Source organism: Narcine bancroftii, chromosome 1, assembly GCF_036971445.1.
Source record: "Narcine bancroftii isolate sNarBan1 chromosome 1, sNarBan1.hap1, whole genome shotgun sequence".
Taxonomy (NCBI): domain Eukaryota; kingdom Metazoa; phylum Chordata; class Chondrichthyes; order Torpediniformes; family Narcinidae; genus Narcine; species Narcine bancroftii.
In genome coordinates this window covers 404,550,394-404,574,295 of record NC_091469.1, presented here as the reverse complement: position 1 = coordinate 404,574,295, position 23,902 = coordinate 404,550,394, and the positions used below count along the sequence as shown (strand labels likewise).

At 39.7% G+C, this 23,902-nt stretch overlaps 1 long non-coding RNA gene across 1 annotated transcript in view; it reads right to left on the bottom strand.

The window, feature by feature from the left end:
• Nucleotides 1–23,902, bottom strand: part of LOC138753210 (uncharacterized) — a 101,381-nt gene that overhangs the window by 35,719 nt on the left and 41,760 nt on the right. The window contains exon 3 of the long non-coding RNA XR_011351035.1: nt 19,792–19,987. This is a non-coding gene — a long non-coding RNA (uncharacterized lncRNA). The remainder of the gene's footprint in view (nt 1–19,791; nt 19,988–23,902) is intronic.

Here is a 23,902-nt window from a genome sequence, read left to right as displayed (position 1 = left end):
GCACAGCTATGTTATGTCGCTTCGAGTTCTGAATTCATACTAATAATGTTGATCTAGGACATAACGTGAAGCTGTGAAAAGAATGTTAGATGTGCGATTCCTACTCGGTTGTTTGTATAAACTAAGTTCAGGAATTCCGGAGATATTAAAATTAAATATACATGTTTACAGGCAGGTTAGTATTAACAGATTGTTAATGTGATGTGGAGCATAAACATTCATACATCTTAAATGCACGTGCCAAAGTAATTTCACTGCATTTTACTTAATAATTAAGCAGAATTATTTAGGGTCAAATAAATATCAGTCTTTTAACACTAAATGCTTAATTGATTAAATTCCACAATGTGAATTTAGTTTTTACTGCTCCAAAAGCAGAATTGTAAACATCCGACATATTTTCTTCACTGGTAATTAAGTAAGTTCTGTATTTGTTTTGGCTTTCCAATCTAAAAGCCCTGCTCAGTCGCGTTGTCCACACAATACTAGATATTAAGGTTTAAACGCCTTCAAATGAATCTCAAGAGGTCGCAAATTCGCCTGTATTAAGGCGTGGAGTTTTGTGAAGCGTTGTTCCAAATGGATTAACATAACAAACTCTACACTTAATACACGAGGAAAGCAATTGAAGCAGTCGAGTTGACCCTGCAACTACTTTCTTACAGCTTTTGGCATTTCCAGTAAAGGGCATGCCTATGCTAATCCGTAAAGACCTTTTTTTTTCGTGATTTTACCCTTGCGCTACATATTACCGCATTTGGGGTGTTGGTGGGGGTGGGGTGGAGTGGGGGTAGGTTGCCTAACATTTATTTATTTATTTGGATAACAAGGTTTTATTTCCTTGAGTATGTCAACATCGTTTTAACTGAAATATCGACACATTTCATAAAATGTTTTTTTTTTCGCTCTGTTTTACACTTTGTGCGTTGCTGTTTGCCAATATAGTGTAAGTGGTACCCGATTTTCCAGCTAATTCTCGGTCTGATCAAGCCTGAACAAGTTTAAGTAGTTTGGTATTAAATGTTACATGTATATGGTGAAATGAATGTATGCGCGCAAAGGGAGAAAGCAATGAATTAGGATCAAGTCGAGATTAAAGTGGTGGCTTTGAGTTATTGTGGATACAGTAATTCCCACATTCTTGTCGATCCTGGGAATGTGAGTTCCACGGCTCGATTTTATATGGCTTCGGCATCAATTGCCGTTCGTCTGTCTTTGACATTTCATCACAGATCAAAGACCTGTCCAGAGATCTACATTCCGTCACACTTTTAAAGCTACACCGAATCCTCCGCCCTCCCCCATTTAAAGTCCCAGAATCAGAACTTCAACCCAGAAACCTGTCGAAATTATAGCCTGCTCTGAATCTCCGTCAACCGTTAATGTCACAAAAATGTTGAATGCGCTAACATGTATTTCTGAAGGCAATTCTCAACACTCGTACTTCGCGTGCCGAATGTTGACTTAACCTTCCCTCTGCATGACTCGATGAAGGAGACCCACCTCCTACCATCCGCCCCCAGTATATATTTATGGTACTGAATGTGGAAGCCCTAGAAATGCACTATGTGGCCTGGTTCGGTGGGCATTGTGGTGGACTGCATTGTACTTAATCCAGTCTCATTGAAAACTCTGTGGTCTGAGTTCAAAGTCAAAATATTCAACTTTTAATTTTTTAACCAGTCCCCTTAACCGTTAACTCGAACTAGGAAGAGGAAGGGAATAATCAAAGCAAGAAAGGCTTAATATAAAACAAAGTAACAAATCGCGTTTAAGGAATGGGCGCTCTGATTGACAATAAAGTGGACTGTGCATCTCCGAACAAGAATGATTACTGCTCATGCATGGGCTCTCGCATCGTAGTGGCACGGGGCACGTGATTTTAAAACAAGATCTCGTGTATGAGTATTCTCTTTTTGTACTCTAGGTTATTTTTTTTTAAGAAACCTTGAAGGTTGTGAACACAGTTTTTAAACGATTCTCCGTATATTTTTCTTAGCGAGAAAAGGCCCCTGTGAGATATAATTTGTCCAATTTGCCATAGAGAGTTTTGGAATTGCAAAATGGAATAAAATGCTACACTATTATTGATACATCTCTGCCTGACTAGTGTTGGAATTGAGAATTATAGTGTTTAATGAATTAATTCGATTACTCTGCGTTTCCTCCGAGCTATAGTGTACCCATGGTATTTGAAAGATTCTCCATGTCACATCAGTGCAGAAATAAACGATGAGCAGACTGATTTACAGAAAGGGTCCTGCACTTCCATCCCCCCCCCCTCCCCTTATTAATTTGCACCCGCGCTAAAAGTGATTAAAGCAGAGCCAAATTATTGAAGCAAGGGCTGCCGGAATGTAAGCGCCTTGCAGTTTTTCCACTAAGAGAATTCTGCTGCTTGCGAATGCTCAATAAGAGCAGGGGTTTGATAATAATAACTCAAACCCGTATATCCACATTGAACGTGTTTTTGTTAAAGAAAGAAGAACACGCCTTCGTGCTATTAAAGCTGGGATTGAAAGCAGGTTTTGACCAGTAGAGAGCTTTGCAAACTCTCGGCTTTGGCAGAAAATCTGACCCAGTACAGTATCGAAATCTTCCAAGCACATGACTTTACTTGAAGTGCTGCCCAGGAATCTTTTGAAGCGAACACATGTCCCGGTGAAATGATGTCAGGCGCTTAAATAAAATAAATGCACAAATGTGTTCAAGAAAAGCATAGTAACACTGAATTGGGGATGGAGGGATGTGACAACAAAAATAACATTATTCACCTGGGGATTGTGCTTAAACATTGTGTTTCCCATGACATTCGTTTTGCTCATCGAATACAGTGTAAAAATCTAATATTGAACTAAAGCGCAGTTCCTGTGAAGGTGTGCGATTAACACTTCAAGGCATCTACGGAATTTTCACGTAGAAACAGTCAGAAAACAGTTCACAGTTCGGCTTGACATTATTTTCCTCAAGTCAGATTTACAGATTAAAATAATGGGCGCACGAGTTCTGAGGAAGCTTTGATGTGATATCGGTTTCTACTCGTGAATTCATTAAATATTTATTCAGACTTGAGTGGATGCCAATTCATAACGGTTTTAAGCAGCCTAAACTTTGTGAAGTAGTGTTAGCCTAAAGCGAAACTAACGATTAATAAAAGTATAAATCCATTCGGCATGTCAAAGTTACATTCAGCATTTTTGAATGAAGATGATTTAGTTTCGTGGAACGATTTGATCTGGTCAACTCTGAACAGTTCCGTGCTTATAACCGGGCCACACTACCAGGCATTCTGCCGATCAGTTGGAATCCCTTATTTATCTTACTGTGGAGCTGATGGTGGGGGTGGGGGCTGGGGAGTGCCGAAGGGAAACGAAGACCACTTATTTGCGCATTCGGCTTCTTTTGCTTGCTTGATTTATTTCAATTTTTTTTAAAAAATCATTGCTCGCAAAAGTAGGCTGTTCTCTACCGCCATATCCCAGGACATCAAAGCCAAAGGTGCCTGGGAAAATTAAGTCATTATTTTAAATCAATATGGTCTACCTGAATGCGTTCAAAAGCAGATGCTCAAGATGGTGCAAACTCGTCACGTGCAACAGGGCACAGATGTAAACACCACGCCTTTCCAACACCTCCGCAGAAAATGGATTGCCACAGAACGATATATCACTCCCCAGAATCAAGACGGGGGAAAAAATCTGACTTTTATTTCATAGAGCGCCGCGGGCGTTAAAGAGACCAAATTGTTTTATTATTTTTTTCTCTCTCTCCTTGTTTTTCTTTGCTGGAGAACGTGGCTGTTTGATCCTTGGGAAAGTATCGGATTCGGTGCCAGAAGGCTGAGACTAATCGATTGCTGTTTGAAGGAGTTTGAGGATGATAAGAGGCGAGGGAGCATCATGAAACAGGAATGCCTGTCCTGACAGCCGCACTCGCCACAAGATGCATGGACGATATGAAAGAGAGAGCGATACGCTTTATTCACGTCCATCAGCTGCAGCTCCAAAGGCCTGATCATTTCACCCAGTGACATGAAAACAACGTTCCTTCAATTAAAATTCATATGGAAAATAATGATATAGGTTCATAATAACTGTCCTAAATTGTATTCTTACATGTCGGGAATTATATGCGGAAACGGTACCATCAGAATTCAGTAGGGAGAAACATACACTATTGATGAAAATCAACCACACCAAAATATTCCTGCTTTTTAAAAATATAAATTCGAGTTGTTTTTTTTTTAAATCAGTTGTTCTGTGTAATATTTTGGCAATTGACCAAAAAAACTTGGATTTTACACCTGATTCGATTGAGGGAGTTCCAATTATATTGATATTTGAAGGTAAAAGAATCGCCCTCCCATTTTTTTTTTCACATAACATGCTGACGTGACAAACTTTCAGATGTCAGAATAGGAAAAAAAATTAACAAATATCTTACATCATATGGTCACTCATTTGTTTCTGCAGGGCAATACTGTTTTAGTTGAATTAATTCAAATGATTAGGATCACTGAGACTCGTGGCTTTCTTAAACTGCCAGTTGCAGCCAAGAATGAATAGATCCCTAATATAAGATGTTCACACATATACTGTCACAAAAGAGATGATCATTTGGCGTGATGTGTCAGTTTTCGGGGTCTATTGACAGATCAAGACTTTCTTGTAAGTCACATACAAAGCCAATTTTAAAAAGACGGGTTTAAAGTACTTTGCTGCAGTATTCGAATTTGTCAAACAGTAAGATTGCGCGGCGAATACGCACAATTCTCGCCTGCAAAGATTAGGATAGCAGCGCTCTACATGAGGTGAATTTCTCTTCTAAAAACCTGCAATATATCCATCTCGTGTTTATTTAGGGAGACGTTATTCTTTGTATTAGTGCGTGAAACCACTGGGACTGCTTGATTGACATTTTTACGATCTTTCGACTCTGATGTAAAATACAAACATGTAAAGGACACATTAAAGGTCTAGCGTAGTTAAACAAACAGATTGATATAAATCTAGCTTCTTTAATAAGGAAGGGGAGGTTCAATAAAGAAATTCATTCCCAAGGTGCTTTCACAGAATTACACTCTCCTGTACTTAACGGCTTTAAAGTAAGGTGGTTCAATTACTCAAGTGTTTTGGCCCCGAATTTTTTGGAATTTTTAGGACTTCGCATTTTTTAATTCAGTCACCAAGTGTGTATGTCGAGTCAAACACGCTAATAAACCAGCAAAGGCCGTTTTCTTCTGTTTTGTGGGCCGGAAATTGTTTATTCTTTCTTAAAACACAAACGATATAGATGCAAAACTCGCACATTGAAAAAAAAAGCTCTGAAAAAAAAAACCCGAATGCCATAAATATCGGAACTGTGAAACGGTTATGGAGTAAACATTATAATTCATAAACAAGCCTGTATGTTTCATTTTCACAGTAAATACATGCAATAATAGATTGGATGCACCAGCCCCAAGCGCAAATATCTTTTCACGTTAGATAATGTCGCAACAAACTGAACTCCGGCTGTATTTGCTCAAACAAAACAACTTCATCAGGAACATGCCGGTCACACAGATGTGTATAACATTATCTGAAGGTGGAAATGTATATGATGGGCAGATGTCCCTATACCCGCACGTTAACCTGCCAACAACTCGGAGTTAACGAATGCTGGACAAGAGCCATAGTGAGAACGAATGTCCCAAATTACCGTGACACCTTGATTTTCCACAGTAAAACGCACGTGGCGGTGTTATGATAAACTTTTAAACTGTTTGCATTTCACTTTCATTGTTACTTTATTGGACAGTCTTTTTCTCAATAACTACTATACCATTTAATATTCTTACAGCCAGGAAGACGAATAGTACTTGATCTTTAACAAATAATAAAGTGCTTAGAAATCCAGTGAGTGCTAATGACCTCAGTAATGTCAACCGATAAAATAAAGAGAGCGCTGCAGATATGGACATTGCAATCTGTGTTGATTCAGTAATTGCGGATAGACAGGTTGCGTTTCACGATGGTTTTCCTTTTCAATCAGAGTGCAAAGTCTTGTATAAATAGAAGCATACCATAAAGTTGTTCACACCTATGCAATGTCCACCCGTCTCTACATATTAACTCAGTGTCTGAATTCTTGCAACAAGCAAGGTCAGCCATAGTTTTAAAGAGAGGGACGAGCCTTTATTTTTTACTTTGATGTTTGTTTTCGACAGAATGCGCTGCAGCAGATTAAAATGCACTGGCTTTCTTGTTGGCTAGTTCTCTTCTCAGACCGGTCAGTAAATCGGAACCACAGATAGAATTAATAATCCCTGAGTAAACGTTATTATAATATTATTAGTGTTCTTTATATCTATGATACATGTTTTATTATATTATAATTTAGTCTGATTCAATATTTGGAACCAATGATAAATTGAATAATCTGCAAGGTGCTACATTTTTCACAGCATTTTCCACCCTCACATTCAATATTTTGCTCTGCTGGCAAAGTCATTAAATGATAGAAAACGGAAGATTCGTCCGTGTAGAATTTTTTTCTCAGAGCTTGTGGAGTTCACCATTAAGCACAATTTTTTGATTAAGAATTTTGATTTCCACAGAATTGTCCGATTAGAATGCTTCGAAAGTAACTCGTTGAGTGTGTTAAGGGTTCGGAACCCACGGCCTTTGATCGGTCATTTCTTTCCCCCTCCTGTTCAACATGGAAAGGCTCTCGGGACCCTGGTTTCATTTGGATTGCTACAGGATGATTTATTGCAAACGTTTCTTTATTTGACAGTACCAGATGTCAGACTTCAAATACTGATATCTTCCACAGCTTAAGGAAAGCGATGAGTCTAATATCCATGAAGCCTTCAGTGATCGCGAAGGGATTGGAAGGGTTAACATGTCTACGCCGATTCTTAACCACCGCCTGGCAAAAGGCAGACGAAGTACACAAGGTCCATCAGTGTGTTCTATTGAAAAAGGATGTGCCCTTCCGAGCATGACCTGTTGCTATTATCTATGCATTGTTACAACAACAATAAAACGAAGATCAAACTAGATATACACTGGCCTATAAATGTTGCATTGATAATAGGATGCGATCATCATCTGGTCTTCATCTTGTACCACACATCAATAGATAATAAAATTATTTATATAGCGTTACATTTCATAATTTAATCATCTTCATCAATTTGCCAACATGACGCCCTGCATTAACAGTTCAGTTGCGGATGTATTGGTATTCGGTCTAACCTTTGGTACGAATGTCAGAACTGCATACAATTCATTCATTTTGATTCCATTTACATAACTGATGCAATATTAAAGATACTTTATTTTTCCCCTCGATGTGGACAATGTTGAAGTGACGGCAATGTTAGACAAGTAACCTAACTGAAGTAGCCAGCGTTGGCTTTCCAATTATTTTGTTATTCATTTGTTGTATAGACCATATAACTTGCTGGAACTACATACATTCGCATACAGATATAGTTTAAAGAATATAGGTGATCAAAATTATTTGATTCAAGCATTAACCTGTACTTTTCAGCCATTATTGATACTATTGAACAAAGATAAACTTAAACCAAAGGAAGCATATATAAACCAAAATTAAACTGTCTGAAACGTAAGTCAAGTGACTAGACAACGACAATAAGCCATCTGTACATTACACAACAGATTTGGACCTAACTTGTCTCCAACTAAAGTAAAAGTTATTACCCTATTCATATTTACAGTCTGTGTAGCATATAATTAATGTTCAATGCATTTTACAAAGCAGAACCTGACAAAAATATATTTGCATTTCCAGATATCATTTATTTTGGCTTTTTCTTTAGGCATTAATGAAGAACAGGAAATGTGGAATGAACAAAAATGATCCTTTCAGCTGAACTTTATCCGGGAGCAACATAAATGTAAAGTTACCAATAAAAGGTTGTTGTTTTGTCACCATATTATAATTTAGAAGTCTCTTTGCCTACTTTATATAAAACAGCAGTATTTTTTAAAGTTTCAGAATATGCTGAATTCACACAAATTGTTTTATCCATTACCTGTCATATTTTTCATATTTATAGTGCAACCAGAGATTAATAACTGATATCATTTCATGAGGGACTACACTGGTCTACCCTAGTCGCTCATCATGAAATATGGTTTTCTCACAGCTTCATAGTTTTGTTTCTTTCTAGATTGAATATGTTTTCTTGCACATCTGCTAATTATGCCCTGTCACACAATCTGAGTGTACAATTCATGAATTTCTTGAACGTGAACCAATTGAAATAGTATCCAAGGATTATAGCCAGAATCGAATATTCTCTGAAAATAAACCCTGCACTGCCATCCTCAGTAAGAACTGAAATATGGCAAGTCTGTGGCCTGTTATTGAGAATGTTGAAGTGTGATGGGGTACATTGTTGTGAATATTTTAGCTAACATTCTTGTGTCATCGTATATTTTGAGGATAATCTAACTGAAGTCCATATGGTGTTTCTCTTGATACTTGAGACAGCATGGTAATTATTAGTAGGGACTTGGACTGAAATTACATGCAGAAAATCGATGAGCTCATTGATCCAGTCAAAAGACAAAGTGAAGACAAGAAATGAAACATGGTGGCCTTTACGACAATCCACATTGTTTTATGTACTCTGTTAAATAGTAGAAAATATAGCAGCCATTTTTTTAATGGTAATGAGTGGATAAGTAGTTATTTTGAGGAGTTGGTTGAAGAATAAATGAGCAGAGCACATCGTGATATAAGGAGGAGGGATGGGGATAGGGAATAAGGCTTTCACTCTTTTCCAAGATTGTGCCATGGGAAGATTTACATCCAAATTGAGGGAGCAGATAAGGCCACATTGTACCAAGAGACCAGCCATTTTGCTGGTGTTACTTGCTTGCATTATTGGAGTGTCAGACAAGTTTTATAACATATCATGAACAGGTCACAAAATTTGTTATTGCATTACAGGTGCAAAAATTGATATAAATTACATTTAAAAATAAATAAATTAGTGCAAAGGGAAGAGAAAGTGAAGTATTGTCTGTGATTCATTGTCCATTCAGAAATTTGATGTAGAGGGAAATAAGCTGTTTTGTACCATTGGGTTTTCATTTTCAGGCTCCTTTACCTCCTTTCTGAAGGAGGTAGTGTGAAGAGGGTGGTGAGGGTCCTTGAGGATAGATGTTGCCTCTTGTAGATGTCCTTGGTGGAGTGGACTGATGGCCATGATGTCACTGGCTGACTTCACAACTCTGTATTTTTTCCTGTCCCATGCATCGACTCCTCCATTCCAGATGGCGATGCAACCAGTCAGAATGTTCTCATCAGTACACCTGTAGATATTTGCAAGCATCTTTGGTGACATATCAAATCTCCTCCAACGCCTCAAGTAGTAGAGTTGTTGATGAGACCTCTTCATGATTGCATCGATATGGAAGCCCTAGGACAGATCTTCAGCGATGTCAAGATTTTGTACATTCACATTTATTATACTATATCCTAACAAAAGTTAGAATCATTAAGTTCACAAACTAAGGAGACAAGGTGTCAACTCCATTTTGAATAGTCACAGGTCATTGGTTCCTACCAGATTGGGAATGTGATTTTTAACCCCCCTCCCCCAGGAAGTTTTAATGACATCCATGAACCTCTGGCTCTGTCCACCTGAAAATCTATTGCATTGCCATAGCTCAGAATCTGCTCCAAGAGTCAAACATTGGAGCCAATTAACTGAGTTTTAGCAAAGATTCAATGCTAAGGATGTTGGTCTGGGAGAGAAAGGTGATGCTGATCAGAATTTATGTTCACTTGGAAAGGCAGGGGCTGGTTAGGATTAAGCAAATTTTTATGCTGGGATATTTGATTGAGATTTTTGAGGAGGTAACCAAGAAAAATGATGAAACCAGCCGAGTGGCTTATCTTCAAGGTGAAGGTACAGTGGATCTAAGGAATATTGACCAACCAGATCCAAAATTGGTTTTGTGATAGGAGGCAGAGGATAGTAATGAATTAAAATTTCTCTGATTGTAAATCTATAACATAGTATCACACATGAATTAGGGCCTTTTTTATTTTTCAAATATATAAATGACAGATGAGAATGTAGGTGTTTGTCTAAACTTCGTAAACCTTGCTAACCTCCTTGGAAGATTTAAAAAGATGTACATGGTAAGAGCTGTGTAGTGAGGGGTGTATTCTGGCAATCAAGTTTCTTTTCTTGCTTTTCTTTTCTTTCTCTTATTTCCATTCCTTCATCCTTTTTATTTGTTTTGTTTTCATGAGGATTTGTCAAGAGGTGTTACAAGCCCAGAGGAGCCCAAAACCTAGCAGCAATAGATATTCACTATTAAACAGAAGTTGCTTTTATTTATCTTTAAAGATGAAAACAGAATCAAACCTTAATTTAACTAACCTAACTTAACTCCCTTCTAATTCTAAGCGCACGTTTATGTAATGTGTGTGGAAGTTCAGAAAGGTTCTTTGATTCACAGTCCAATCTCACTTCTCATTCCTCCATGTTCACTAGTTGAAGGTAATTCTTATACTGTGCACAGAATTTAACATTTATAAAGTTCACCAGGTTTTGGTGCTTGAAAGGTTACCACTCAGGAAGGATCTTGTCAGTTTTCAGAGAGAGATTTGTTGTTCCAGGACATCCACAACTGATTCCTTTTTAATCAGCCACTCCAGTGTCTTGCTGATGAAGCTTGCCCCCTCAGGGTTCTCCAGATTATAACCTCTTTCTTTCAGGTCACCACAGAGTGCCTTTTTGTTTCCCTTATTCCAAGTAAACCATTAGAGAGCCAAGTCAAGTGCTCTTCTCTTGCATGAACCACAAGGGTTTTGACAAGGCTATAATAAGAACTCACAACCTGTCTTCCAAATGGGGCTTGCCTCAAGCTTGCCAGCTTGTCCTGTTCCAGTCCCAGCTGCTGTTACTAGTTGTAACACTGTAGAACTTAACTTTGTGTCTCTCTTTCTCTCTCTCTCTCTCTGAGAGAAAGCCTGTTTGACTCTCTCTGCTTGCAAAACCACATGACCCTCTTAGAAGAGCTCCAGACAATCTGCAGCTCAGACAAGATCTTTCATCTGTTGCCCTTTTGTAAGCAACAGTCTATTAGTGAAGTCTTGGGCACTCTCCAAAGCTCTTGCAAAGCCTGTGGGGCCGATATGTCTAGCATTAGCAGAGCTCCAATATTTCAACTAAGATCTGTTTTAAAGTGTTTGTATGTAACCTACTCTAACAAACCTTTCCCAATTTATCTCCCAAAAATATATCTATATACTCTGCCACAGGGGGAGGGGGTTGGGGATTTTATACCATTATGTATTCTTTTTTTTCTTTGGTTTGGCTTCGCGGACGAAGATTTATGGAGGGGGTAAAAAGTCCACGTCAGCTGCAGGCTCATTTGTGGCTGACAAGTCCGATGCGGGTCAGGCAGACACGATTGCAGCGGTTGCAGGGGAAAATTGGTTGGTTGGGGTTGGGTGTTGGGTTTTTCCTCCTTTGCCTTTTGTCAGTGAGGTGGGCTCTGCGGTCTTCTTCAAAGGAGGCTGCTGCCCGCCAAACTGTGAGGCGCCAAGATGCACGGTTTGAGGCGTTATCAGCCCACTGGCGGTGGTCAATGTGGCAGGCACCAAGAGATTTCTTTAGGCAGTCCTTGTACCTTTTCTTTGGTGCACCTCTGTCACGGTGGCCAGTGGAGAGCTCGCCATATAACACGATCTTGGGAAGGCGATGGTCCTCCATTCTGGAGACGTGACCCATCCAGCGCAGCTGGATCTTCAGCAGCGTGGACTCGATGCTGTCGACCTCTGCCATCTCGAGTACTTCGACGTTAGGGATGTAAGCGCTCCAATGGATGTTGAGGATGGAGCGGAGACAACGCTGGTGGAAGCGTTCTAGGAGCCGTAGGTGGTGCCGGTAGAGGACCCATGATTCGGAGCCGAACAGGAGTGTGGGTATGACAACGGCTCTGTATACGCTTATCTTTGTGAGGTTTTTCAGTTGGTTGTTTTTCCAGACTCTTTTGTGTAGTCTTCCAAAGGCGCTATTTGCCTTGGCGAGTCTGTTGTCTATCTCATTGTTGATCCTTGCATCTGATGAAATGGTGCAGCCCAGATAGGTAAACTGGTTGACCGTTTTGAGTTTTGTGTGCCCGATGGAGATGTGGGGGGGCTGGTAGTCATGGTGGGGAGGTGGCTGATGGCTGATGGCCTGGAAGTCAGCCTGAAGAAAACTGAGGTCCTCCATCAGCCAGCTCCCCACCATGACTACCAGCCCCCCCACATCTCCATCGGGCACACAAAACTCAAAAAAAACAAAACAAAACTCATTATGTATAATGAATACGAAATTAACATTTGATTATTGTATTTTATATTTGACTATGATTATATGTATAGATAAAAACTTAAATAAAAGTTGACATGAAAGTTGGTGGATTCGTCGATCATGGAAATAGCTCTTTAAAAATGCAGCAGGACACAAATTAGCTGAAAGGTTGACCAGAGTGGTAGCAGATGGAATTTCTCTCAGAGGAATATAGGAAGCTGAGGGTTGAATTTATACAGGTGTAGAAAGTTGTGAGGGCCATTGATAGGATAGATATTCAGAGGCCATTTTCCAAGTAGGTGAAATTGGAACCAGAGGGCATTGGTTTAAGGTGGGGGTGGGGGGGGGGAGAGAATTTAAAGGAGATCAGAGGGGTCAACTTTTCACACAGAAAGGGTGGATTCCTGGAAGAAGCAGCCAGAGGAGATGGAAGAGGCAGATAGAAATGTATAATTTAAAACATGTTGTGGCTTTGTGCCTACTGTAAATGAGGCCAGGTTTACACAGTTTTCTGCGAGCTTCAGCACTGTTTATTCATTGTTTCACGGTCCGCATGTGAGGTTCTGCATCAACCATTACAGCCTCACTCTGGTTTCAGTGTCCCAATGTTTCAACATAAAAGCCCCCAAGCACACTTCTAGTGGTTTTAAAATAAAAAACCTGCTAATAGTAGCATTAAACATTACACATGGTTTGCGACCGTGTGATTGCTGCAGCTCCCAAACCTGTTGAGAGGCAAGAGGACATGAAAAGTCAAGAGGAATATGGGGAAAATGCAGGCAAATATGATTAACGTGGATAGGTACCATGGTCAACATGGAGAAGTTGGGCTGAAAGTTCCCGTTTCCATGCTGTATGTATGATTCTCTGGCCTAAGGCAAATGAATTATGTGGCGTGGAAGATCAGTCAGTTATAATGAATGGTGGAGCAGACTGAAGGGCCAATGGTCTTTTCTAGCTTCTATTGTTTTTATATTAATTATGCATAAACTTTACCTTAGAATGAAAGCTGTCATACTTGACAACCTGCTTCACTTTGCTTTAGGAAACACAGCCTGTATTGGCATTTGCGACTTTGTTAAGGCAGGTAGTGCAGGTGTTCCCTGTGGCTAGTCACCCTTTTAAGATGTATTCTTTTTAACGATTCTTGATGTTTTGATCAGGTTTTTATTTTGATGAAGGCTTCCAACCCAAAACATTGACTGTTGTTTTTTTTTCCTCTCTCACTGAAACTGTGCAACCAGCTGAGTTCCTGCAGCAGATTGCATTTTGTTCCAGATTTCAGAGACTGAAATCTATTGTGTATTATATTTTGGATACTGTCTGATAGGATAGCCACCCAGGGAAAGCTCCAACAGCAGTCAAACCAGTGACACAAAGGGCAATTCCATTGTCCACTAGGGAAAGTCAAAGTGTAGATGAGCAACAGTGATAGAGGACATTTTAGTCAAAGGCACAGATAAACATTTCTTTGACCATGAGTGAGATTCCAAGATGGTGTGCTGTCTGAATCAAGGGGTCTCTGCGGGCACAGGTTATTCTGAAACGAATAGTTGAGCAGCCAGAGGTTGTGGTACATATTGATACTAATAACATAAACATAAATAGAGATGAGGTTTTGCAATGGGAATAAAAGAAGATGGGCAGAAGTTTAAAAAGCAGGACCTTGAGAGTTCTAATCTAAGGATGACTCCTGTGCCATATGTTGGTGAGGATAAGGCAAATGAATATGTGGCTGAAGACCTACTGCAGACAAGAGGATGAGAGCTACTTAGATCATTGGGATTTCCTGTCTACAAGGGATAGATTGTACCTAAACTGGACAGGGAAATAAATACCCTTGCTAATTGGTAAGTTCTAAACTAATCTGGCAGAGGGAGAGGAGGTGGAACCCAAACAGCAGGGGTTTTTTTGCTCCAGATTCCAACATGTGGAGATTAAGGAAACAAGTGTAGTCAGCAGGCATGCTAGAAACAGACAGTTCAGCAGTTCAAATAAGCTAAACGGCACTTATTTTAATGCAAGAAACCTCACAGAAATGGTAAACAAACTCAGAGCATGGATTGAGACATGGGATTGTGATATTGTGGAATCTTGATTAAAGGATGGGCAAGACAAGCAGCTCAATATTCTGGGTTCTGATGCTTCTGATTTAACGGAGGTGGAGTTAAAGGGAGAAGACAGCTATACTTTCGATCAGGGAGAACATCATCACAATTCTTAGAGAGGATATCCCAGGGGGAAAGTTCAGTGGGGGCATACAGTCAGAATTTAGATATACAAACAAGGGAGCACTTTGATGGTATTCTACCATTTATTTCACAATAGTCAGTGGGAGTAAGAGGAGGAAATACTGAGGGAAAACATGGATAGATAATAGGGCTGCAATTATAGGTGATTTTAACTTGGCTTAGATCAGCCATGATCGTATTGAATGGCGGAGCAGGCTCGATGGGCCATTTTTGGCCTACTCCTGTTCCTACTTCCTATGTTCCTATGTTATGGGTCCAAATTGTTCTTCATGCATATTAGTCATTTTAAAAGAATATAGAAGGCACAACCAGTAAATATGAAAATAGCATTAAAGTTAATGGCTCATAGGCAATGAAGAGGGTTGTTTAAAGTTACAATAGGATATTGCTCAATAGGCAAAATGTGTAAAGGAATGACAGATGGAATCTAACTTGCTCTTGCAAAATAATGAGCTTTGGGTAATTAAGCCAAGCTAACACCTACAAAATGAAAGGCCAGCATCTGGGGAACGTTGATGAAGAGAAAAACCCAAGGATACAAGTCCAGTTTCCTGAAAGGGAAACATAGGTAGACAGTCTGGTGAGGAAAGAAAGTTGGACAAAATGTTGGTTCGGCTGCACTTCAATTGTTGTTTACGCACCATGATGTAATGAGCAGAAAAAGTGTCATAAGGATGTTGCCTGGATTGGAGAACTTGAGAGATCGGATAGGCTGGATCGGTTTTCCCTGGACCAAAGATGGCTGAGAGGTGACATTTTAGAGGTACAATACAGGATGAGAGGCATGGATAGCAAACCAGGGAAAGCTCCAACAGCAGTCAAACCAGTGACACAAAGGGCAATTCCATTGTCCAATAGGGAAAGTCAAAATCTAGATGAGCAATAGTGATAGAGGACATTTTAGTCAAAGGCTAGGGTATATATATATATATATATATATATATTTCCAGACCTCTGGGGGGATTCCATCCATACCTGCTGCTTTGCCACTTTTCAGTTGTTCGATTGCCTTATATGTCTCATCCTGGGTGAGGACCTCATCCAGCTCTAGCCTTAGGGGCTGTTGAGGGAGCTGGAGCAGGGCGGAATCTTGGACTGAGCGGTTGGCACTGAAAAGAGATTGGAAGTGTTCTGACCATCGGTTGAGGATGGAGATCTTGTCGCTGAGGAGGACTTTGCCGTCTGAGCTGCGCAGTGGGCTTTGGACTTGGGATGAGGGGCCGTACACAGCCTTTAGAGCCTCGTAGAAACCCCTGAAGTCGCCAATGTCCGCGCTGAGCTGGGTTCGCTTGGCGAGGCTAGTCCACCACTCTGCATGTCAAACTGCATGAGTTTTTCAAGCTTTGTGTTGCTCAGGACCTTCACAATGGCATGAAGCAAGGCTGTGTTCTCGCACCAACCCTCTTTTCAATCTTCTTCAGCATGATGCTGAACCAAGCCATGAAAGACCTCAACAATGAAGACGCTGTTTACATCCGGTACCGCACGGATGGCAGTCTCTTCAATCTGAGGCGCCTGCAAGCTCACACCAAGACACAAGAGAAACTTGTCTGTGAACTACTCTTTGCAGATGATGCCGCTTTAGTTGCCCATTCAGAGCCAGCTCTTCAGCGCTTGACGTCCTGTTTTGCGGAAACTGCCAAAATGTTTGGCCTGGAAGTCAGCCTGAAGAAAACTGAGGTCCTCCATCAGCCAGCTCCCCCCATGACTACCAGCCCCCCCCCCCATCTCCATCGGGCACACAAAACTCAAAACGGTCAACCAGTTTACCTATCTCGGCTGCACCATTTCATCAGATGCAAGGATCGACAACGAGATAGACAACAGACTCGCCAAGGCAAATAGCACCTTTGGAAGACTACACAAAAGAGTCTGGAAAAACAACCAACTGAAAAACCTCACAAAGATAAGCGTATACAGAGCCGTTGTCATACCCACACTCCTGTTCGGCTCCGAATCATGGGTCCTCTACCGGCATCACCTATGGCTCATAGAACGCTTCCACCAGCGTTGTCTCCGCTCTATCCTCAACATTCATTGGAGCGCTTTCATCCCTAACGTCGAAGTACTCGAGATGGCAGAGGTCGACAGCATCGAGTCCACGCTGCTGAAGGTCCAGCTGCGCTGGGTGGGTCACGTCTCCAGAATGGAGGACCATCGCCTTCCCAAGATCATGTTATATGGCGAGCTCTCCACTGGCCACCGTGACAGAGGTGCACCAAAGAAAAGGTACAAGGACTGCCTAAAGAAATCTCGTGGTGCCTGCCACATTGACCACCGCCAGTGGGCTGATATCGCCTCAAACCGTGCATCTTGGCACCTCACAGTTTGGCGGGCAGCAACCTCCTTTGAAGAAGACCGCAGAGCCCACCTCACTGACAAAAGGCAAAGGAGGAAAAACCCAACACCCAACCCCAACCAACCAATTTTCCCCTGCAACCGCTGCAACCGTGTCTGCCTGTCCCGCATCGGACTTGTCAGCCACCAACGAGCCTGCAGCTGACGTGGACATTTACCCCCTCCATAAATCTTCGTCCGCGAAGCCAAGCCAAAGATATATATATATATATATATATATACAGAGTCAGTTTCCAAAGGTAGGGGGTATCTAAAACCATAGGCCATAGGTTTCAGGCAAGAGGGAGGAGGTTTATAGAAGATATGAGGGGTTATTCCTTCACACAAACAGTTGTTGGTATCTGAAATGAGCTGCCAGGTGAGGTGGTGGTGGGAGGAACCTTTCAATAGATGTCTGGATAGATGCTAAATGAGCAAGTAATAGAAGGATTTTGGAATTAATGCTGGCAAGTGGATTGTTTATAGATGAGTGTGATGGACAGCATGGATAAAATTGGTTGAAGGGTTTTTATCTGTACAAGTACTATAAAACTGCATTGCTCTAATATAATTTAATTGACTTATCATAACTCTCAAAGTACAGAACCAGCTTAGCCAAGATTTGTTTTAAGTAATTTTTGTTAATTTTAACATTATATTAAAAGTTGTAGTTCTTTTTATTGTTTTAAAGAATTTCTTAATATTACAACATTGCAGTATCTTAATGGGCTTTGACAAGGGACAAGGTTTTGCCCCAGACTAATCTCCTGCCAATAACTATGATGGCATTTCAGGGGGAGGGGTGGTTGGATGATGCCACTCCTCATTTGCCTGGCTGTTCTCAGCTCACTCAGTCCTTTACATCTTGCCAAACCATCAGCAGGTTGATGGGATCTGAGAGGAGACTAGCACAAGCAATAATGACAAAAGGCAACATTTATCCTTGAACAGAATAGTTATATTATGCGAACAAAGAGCATGTCCCCGATTGAATGAAATGTGAACAGTCAGGCCTAGGTTTCCTTCTACTTTTCTTCATTAATCTGCCCCACAGGAAGCAGAGTTCATTTCTACAGGGAGACTAATGATGAGGCACGTCTCATTGGAACCCCTGTGGACCAATTATATTCAGATTATCAGATTGTATGTCTAAAATTCACTGCTCTACGAACAAGACTCCTTCTTTCCTCAGACGAGAAAGACCAAAACCACCAACTTCATTCCACTCCTTGTCAATAGACTGAAATTAAACCGTTTACAAATTTGGCACCATGTTTAACACCAAGTCAATATTTGGACCATGTATCCATGCCATCTTAATATTGCCTGAACATTTATCTCAATAAATCATTTTATGCAAACTTGTTCCTGGTCTTTTGTACCTTTAGGCTTGATTATTCCTAGCTCTTCTCTTGGTCTGTTCACCATAAATTGAAGTAATCCAAATTTTTTCTGTTGTATTTTGGTTAACACCAAGTCACATTGTCCATGTGAAAATAAAATAAAATTATGATGTTGGAAATCCAAGGCAAAACATAAAATGCTGGGAAAAAAAAGCAGCAAGTAAAATTGGTTCCTGTGATGAGGCTTATGTGAAGTATCTTGGAATGATAAACAGATCATATATGACTAGAAGATCTTGGTCCTGTAATTCATGGCCTTATCTATTTCCACTGGGCATGAGTGAACAAGAGAAAATTATCAAAATCACATTTCACTCTTGCCTTTCTTCTCCAAAATGCCACTGGTTGAAATGTCATTAGAATTTATTAAACAAAACTTTAAACCATGTCATCCTTAATTAAAAAGTCTGTCAAATCAGAATTACAAAGAACTTGCAAGTTATTTAATTTATTCAGAAAAACAATAGCTAAATTCTTAGAGCAAAACAGTTCTTAATTTGTACTTTATTTATGATGTTTTTATTTGCAATAGGCTGCCCACCATAATGATTAAATTTCAGATTTGTTGTTAGAGTACATACATGACATCACATACAACCTTGAGATTTCTTTCTTTATCTGGTGGGTGCGGCAGAATTACCATTAATTGGTAGTAAAAAAAAACTCTACACAGAGTAAACATGTAAACAAACATCTGAAACAGGTAACAAATGTAAACAGACTGAATGTGCAATACAGAGAAAACAAAAAGAAAATCAATAAAGTGCCCAAGTAAGAGTCCTTAAATGAATCTCTGATTGAGTTTGTCATTGTGGATTCAGATGGTAAAGGGTAGCAATGGATCCTGAACATGATAGTGCAAGTCTTATGGCACCCATACCTCTTTCCAGATGGCAGCAGTGAGAATAGAGTGTGTGCTGGGTGGTGAAGGTCTTGATGATTGCTCTTCAATGGCAGCGTTCTCTGCATTCAATAGTGGGGAGGGTTTTGCCTGTGATATACTGGGCTGTTCCACTCCTTTTAGAGGGCTTTATGCTCAGGGGTATTGGTGTTCCCATAACAGACTGCAATTCATTTGTTCAGCACACTTTCCACCCCACCTCATAAGAAATTTGCCAGGGTTCTTGGTGTCATACCAAACCTTCACAAACTCCTGAGGAAATAGGGATGTTGACATGCTTTCTTCACAATGCCATTGGTGTGTTAGGTCTAGGAAAGATCTTCTGAGATAGTGACTGGCAAGAACTTAAAATTTGCTCATGAGTCCTGGTTCAGTTTTTTTAATGTTTACTTCATTTCCCTCAATTCCAATCAGTGAAAGCCAACTATAGGACAAAAATTGAATTTGTCTTAAAAACACCTTTAAAATATGGAGTTTTGAAACTCAACTTAAATCTTGCCCCATAAACCAAGCAAACCAAGTCCAATCAGAGGGGCACACATTTTTTTTGGTAACACAAACCTGAAATCGAGGTTAGGTCCCTTTGTTTTCTGGTAAATTAGCCATCTCCACATGCAAGTCAGTCCTAGGTTTCCTTGTAAATCAGCAAACACAAATTATTCCTTCCCAAAAATAATATTGGTGCCTGTGCCTTTAAAATAGTTTTCTGAAGATCCCAAGGGTACAATAAAATGGTAGAAATATTTCACTGGTCAGGCTGTGGAAGGAGAGAAAAAAAAAGTAAATGTTTCAGGTTGTTGATCTTTCACCTGAACCCAAATTATTACCTTGAATTATTAACTTTGTTTCTCTCTCCAGCAATATCTGTTTTTAGTTCAGATTTCCAACATCTGCCAAATTTTGCTTTTTTGCTGGTATCAGATTTATTGCACTGATCATGTAACAGATTCTGAGTTAATAAAATCTCATTGGTATATTTATTGCACCAACCAGATGATGCAACAGATTAATTGCAACATAGTGGGCTCCTTATCAAGTGGGGGCCTCTCTCATTTTTGCACCGGGAGCCAATATTTTACTATCCAGGAGAAAGGGCAAGAGAAATTGCATAGCTTGGTGCTCAGTCCATTAGATTTGTTGCAAACATTGTCCACAATGCTCTCATCAACCAAGTCATTTCCTTTACGTGTCTGCTTCAGATCCTTTGTGCTTATGTATGGGATGCAGCTGGCTGAGCCCTTGGCCCAGCATAAAGCATACAGAATACCACCAGTGAGCAATATGAAACACTAATGTTCCTTGTTCAGAGTCTATGATGCCCAGTGTATGATGTAGCACCCTCTTTGTAATCCAACATCCCAAATGCATATGATCAATACCTGGCCATAATGTGGGTTAATGCTGTAGCTTCCACACAAGGTTGACTTATCACTATATCACCAGCCGAGCCATATGAATCTTCCACTGATTTGCTTTTGCCTTGACCATTCAATGCCATCTTCATCCAATGGGCCACTGAGTTGAAAGGAATCAGAATGAGGTGGCAGGTTCTGTGCCTATACTTGCTTGGGTTGTAGTTGATCCTCTAGGTCCAGGGAAGAGTGATCAAAAGTAGGAAGAGTATCAAGAGTAGGAAGCTAGTGGAAGTGCCAGTTCAGTTTGAACTTTCTGCAAATATGTGTTTTTTTAAAAAACATAAATAATCAAAGTGATGTGATTGCTGGATTTGAAGAACCAGACTGGCCTAATTCCCAATTGGTTGAAGGGGTCACAATCTTTTCAAAGCTGACTTGATCCAAATCAACACATAAATCTGGGCCCAGTCATAAATGGATCAGCAAATAAGGTTCCACAACATGGTTCTAACCCATCACCAGTGTAATTTCCTGTTATGAATGGTAGTGGACAATTAGACAGCTGTCAGGAGGAGGAGGAGGCATCAGTTAATTTAATTCAATCTGTCAGATTTTGAGTAAGGCTATGAGATTCAACAGTACTTGTCTGTAGCTCTAAGAGGCAACTTCTGCCTGACTGTTGCAGTTCAGCACTAACACAGGCAGCTGCCAAAGCATGTGGAAATGCAATCTCATGATGCTTATTGCACAGCTATCATCTCTAACAGATTATAATCCAACCACCCACATTTAATGGCATTATCATTGCCAAGTCCTGGTTCATCAATATTCTGGAGTTTATCAAATCTAACTAGATCATACACATAAATATTGCACTTGGAAGGGTAAGGCAGAGAATGGAGAACGTGTGACAAAATCTTTCAGGAGAATGATGGAATTTGTTCTATTTAGCTGAGTAAAACTCCAACAGCACTAAAGAAGTTCAAATCCATCCAAGATAAAACTTGATGTTTATAGTCTTCCACATAAATAATTGGTTTATCTTCCACAAGCAGACTGTAATTGCAGTCTGTAGTAAATGCAAGATGCATTCTATCAATCCCCCATGGCACCTTCAAAAGAACATCTTAAATCTACAATCTAAATAAAGTATGCTCAGGAGAATATCACCACTTGTAATTATGCATAAAATTGTACACTATCCTATTTTACAAACATGTTCCACTTCATTCAAGATACTTTGAAAGGCTGTGAAGTACATCCTTATTTCTCCTCACTGAAAGTTAATGCTGATGAGTAATTTTAAAGTAAAACAAAATGTTTGTGTGTGATATCCAGGTCTCCCATGAATGCTTTCCTTGTACGTAGACTGTTGATGTAAATTTGGTGATAGCCATCACCTGTCAGTGTTAGATTGCATAAGGTTTGAAGGTGGATACTCCCCAGACATCATGGTGATAGATCCTGGATCATAGATTGACAATCTCTCTGCTTTACTTCTGGTTTATGATCTGTTGATAAATGCTCTTGAAGCTTTATCTGTGGGTTCAGTCTTTAAGGAGGAATCTCAAGTTTAACCATGATGAATTTTTCCCATACAGACACGGCTGTCATTACTCTGAGAATACACATTTGCTTCACACATACTTGATGGATCACATAACCCACTGCTGAGAAACCTAAATCATACGTTTGTTCTGTTGAATTTAAATCCTGATCCATTTAGTCCAATGCAGAGGCAATCAGCTTGTCTGCTGATATACCAATAATCCAATCACTGAAAAAAAAATCACCAACTTGGAATCAAACACACCTCCTAATTTTTAATCATTTCTTCTTGATGACCAGATTTGTAATATTGTGATAAGATTGAAATTGAAAACTACGTAGCATAAAAAAACCTCATGCCTCGAAATTTTATACCACTTTGTTTCATGCTCTTTATGTTTTCAGTATTTGTAATATTCTCATTAATTTCCTGCCTTTTTGATGGCACTTGGAATGGGCGTTTTGTAATCATTTTAGGCACTAAGAATGAAAAATGTAAATGAGTACATATGTCTTACAAATTCAGGATGTATATATTTCTTGATGTTGATATTCAGGATCTTCAGACCATTCATTTGATTTTAAACCATAACATCTGTGAGTAAAGACTTATTTTTAGGATCTCTACCTTTTATTTTTTTATATAAAATATCATCATATTTAAACATCAAACAAGTAAAAATAAGAAAATAATGGAAAGAATAAAGATCATTATTTGCATATGTTATGGAAAAGTTAATAAAATGATAAAATATATCTTAAAATGGTAAAATTGTGAGGTTTAGTTCTTAGGTCACATTTCACAAACATCTAATTTTCCATGCAAGAGCAATGTGAGGGTAGACTTCATGTCTACAGTTGGCTATGCAGAGGCAATGGGAAGTGCTTTCACAAGTAGCTGTTAAAGGATCAGCATGTTTGAACAGTGTCCAGTCTCAAGAACTGAGAACTCTTTTGCTTTTAAACTAATGCCAGAGCTTTAAATTTCTGTTTGAAGTTTGTTGTCCTAAGAGGGCCACATGGTCTTGCAAACAGAGAGAAAACATCCATTGTTTGTCAGAGTATTCTGCATCAGTTTGTGTGAAGGCTGCAAGTTAGCAGACCTGCTGCAAGACCTCATTTGAAGACCGGTTTTGAGTTCTGAGTTCAGCCTATTCTATATCTCTGTAGTCAATTGCAGAGGTTGTGGCTGGTTATTGTGTTTTAACTTCTAACCTAGAAGAGGAGGTAATCTTTTGGAAACATTCAAGAGGAGTCAAATTTCTTTGGTAAGTTACTTCAAAAAACAATATCTCTGTGAAACCAACAAGGACCTTCGTGAGTGGTAAGGAAGATTGCCTGTTACCAGTGAACTTGGAGAAGTGAAAAGTGAACAATCAGACAATGAAAAATAACTTTCCTGAACACACAAACATTGCATACACGTGTACTTAGAATTATAAGGGTGATAAGATCAATACTTAAACTTTACTATTAACTTATTATTATCTATTAAGAAAATAACATCAGTTTTGTTTAAGTAGCCATTTTCTTGGTGGATTTCTGTTACTGCAGGTTTTTGAGTCCTTTGGGTTCATAACACAAGTAATACACAAAAATGATGGGGAAACTCGGCCGGAAATGTAGCTTCATCAGGATGTGAAGAGTAACTAACATTTTGGGCCTGAGCTTTCCTCAAGGTGTGAGCAAGCAGCAAATAGAAGTTCAAATAAAATGGTGGGGGGAGGAGAAGGGGAAGGGGAGAAGTATAGACTAACAGCTCATTGGTG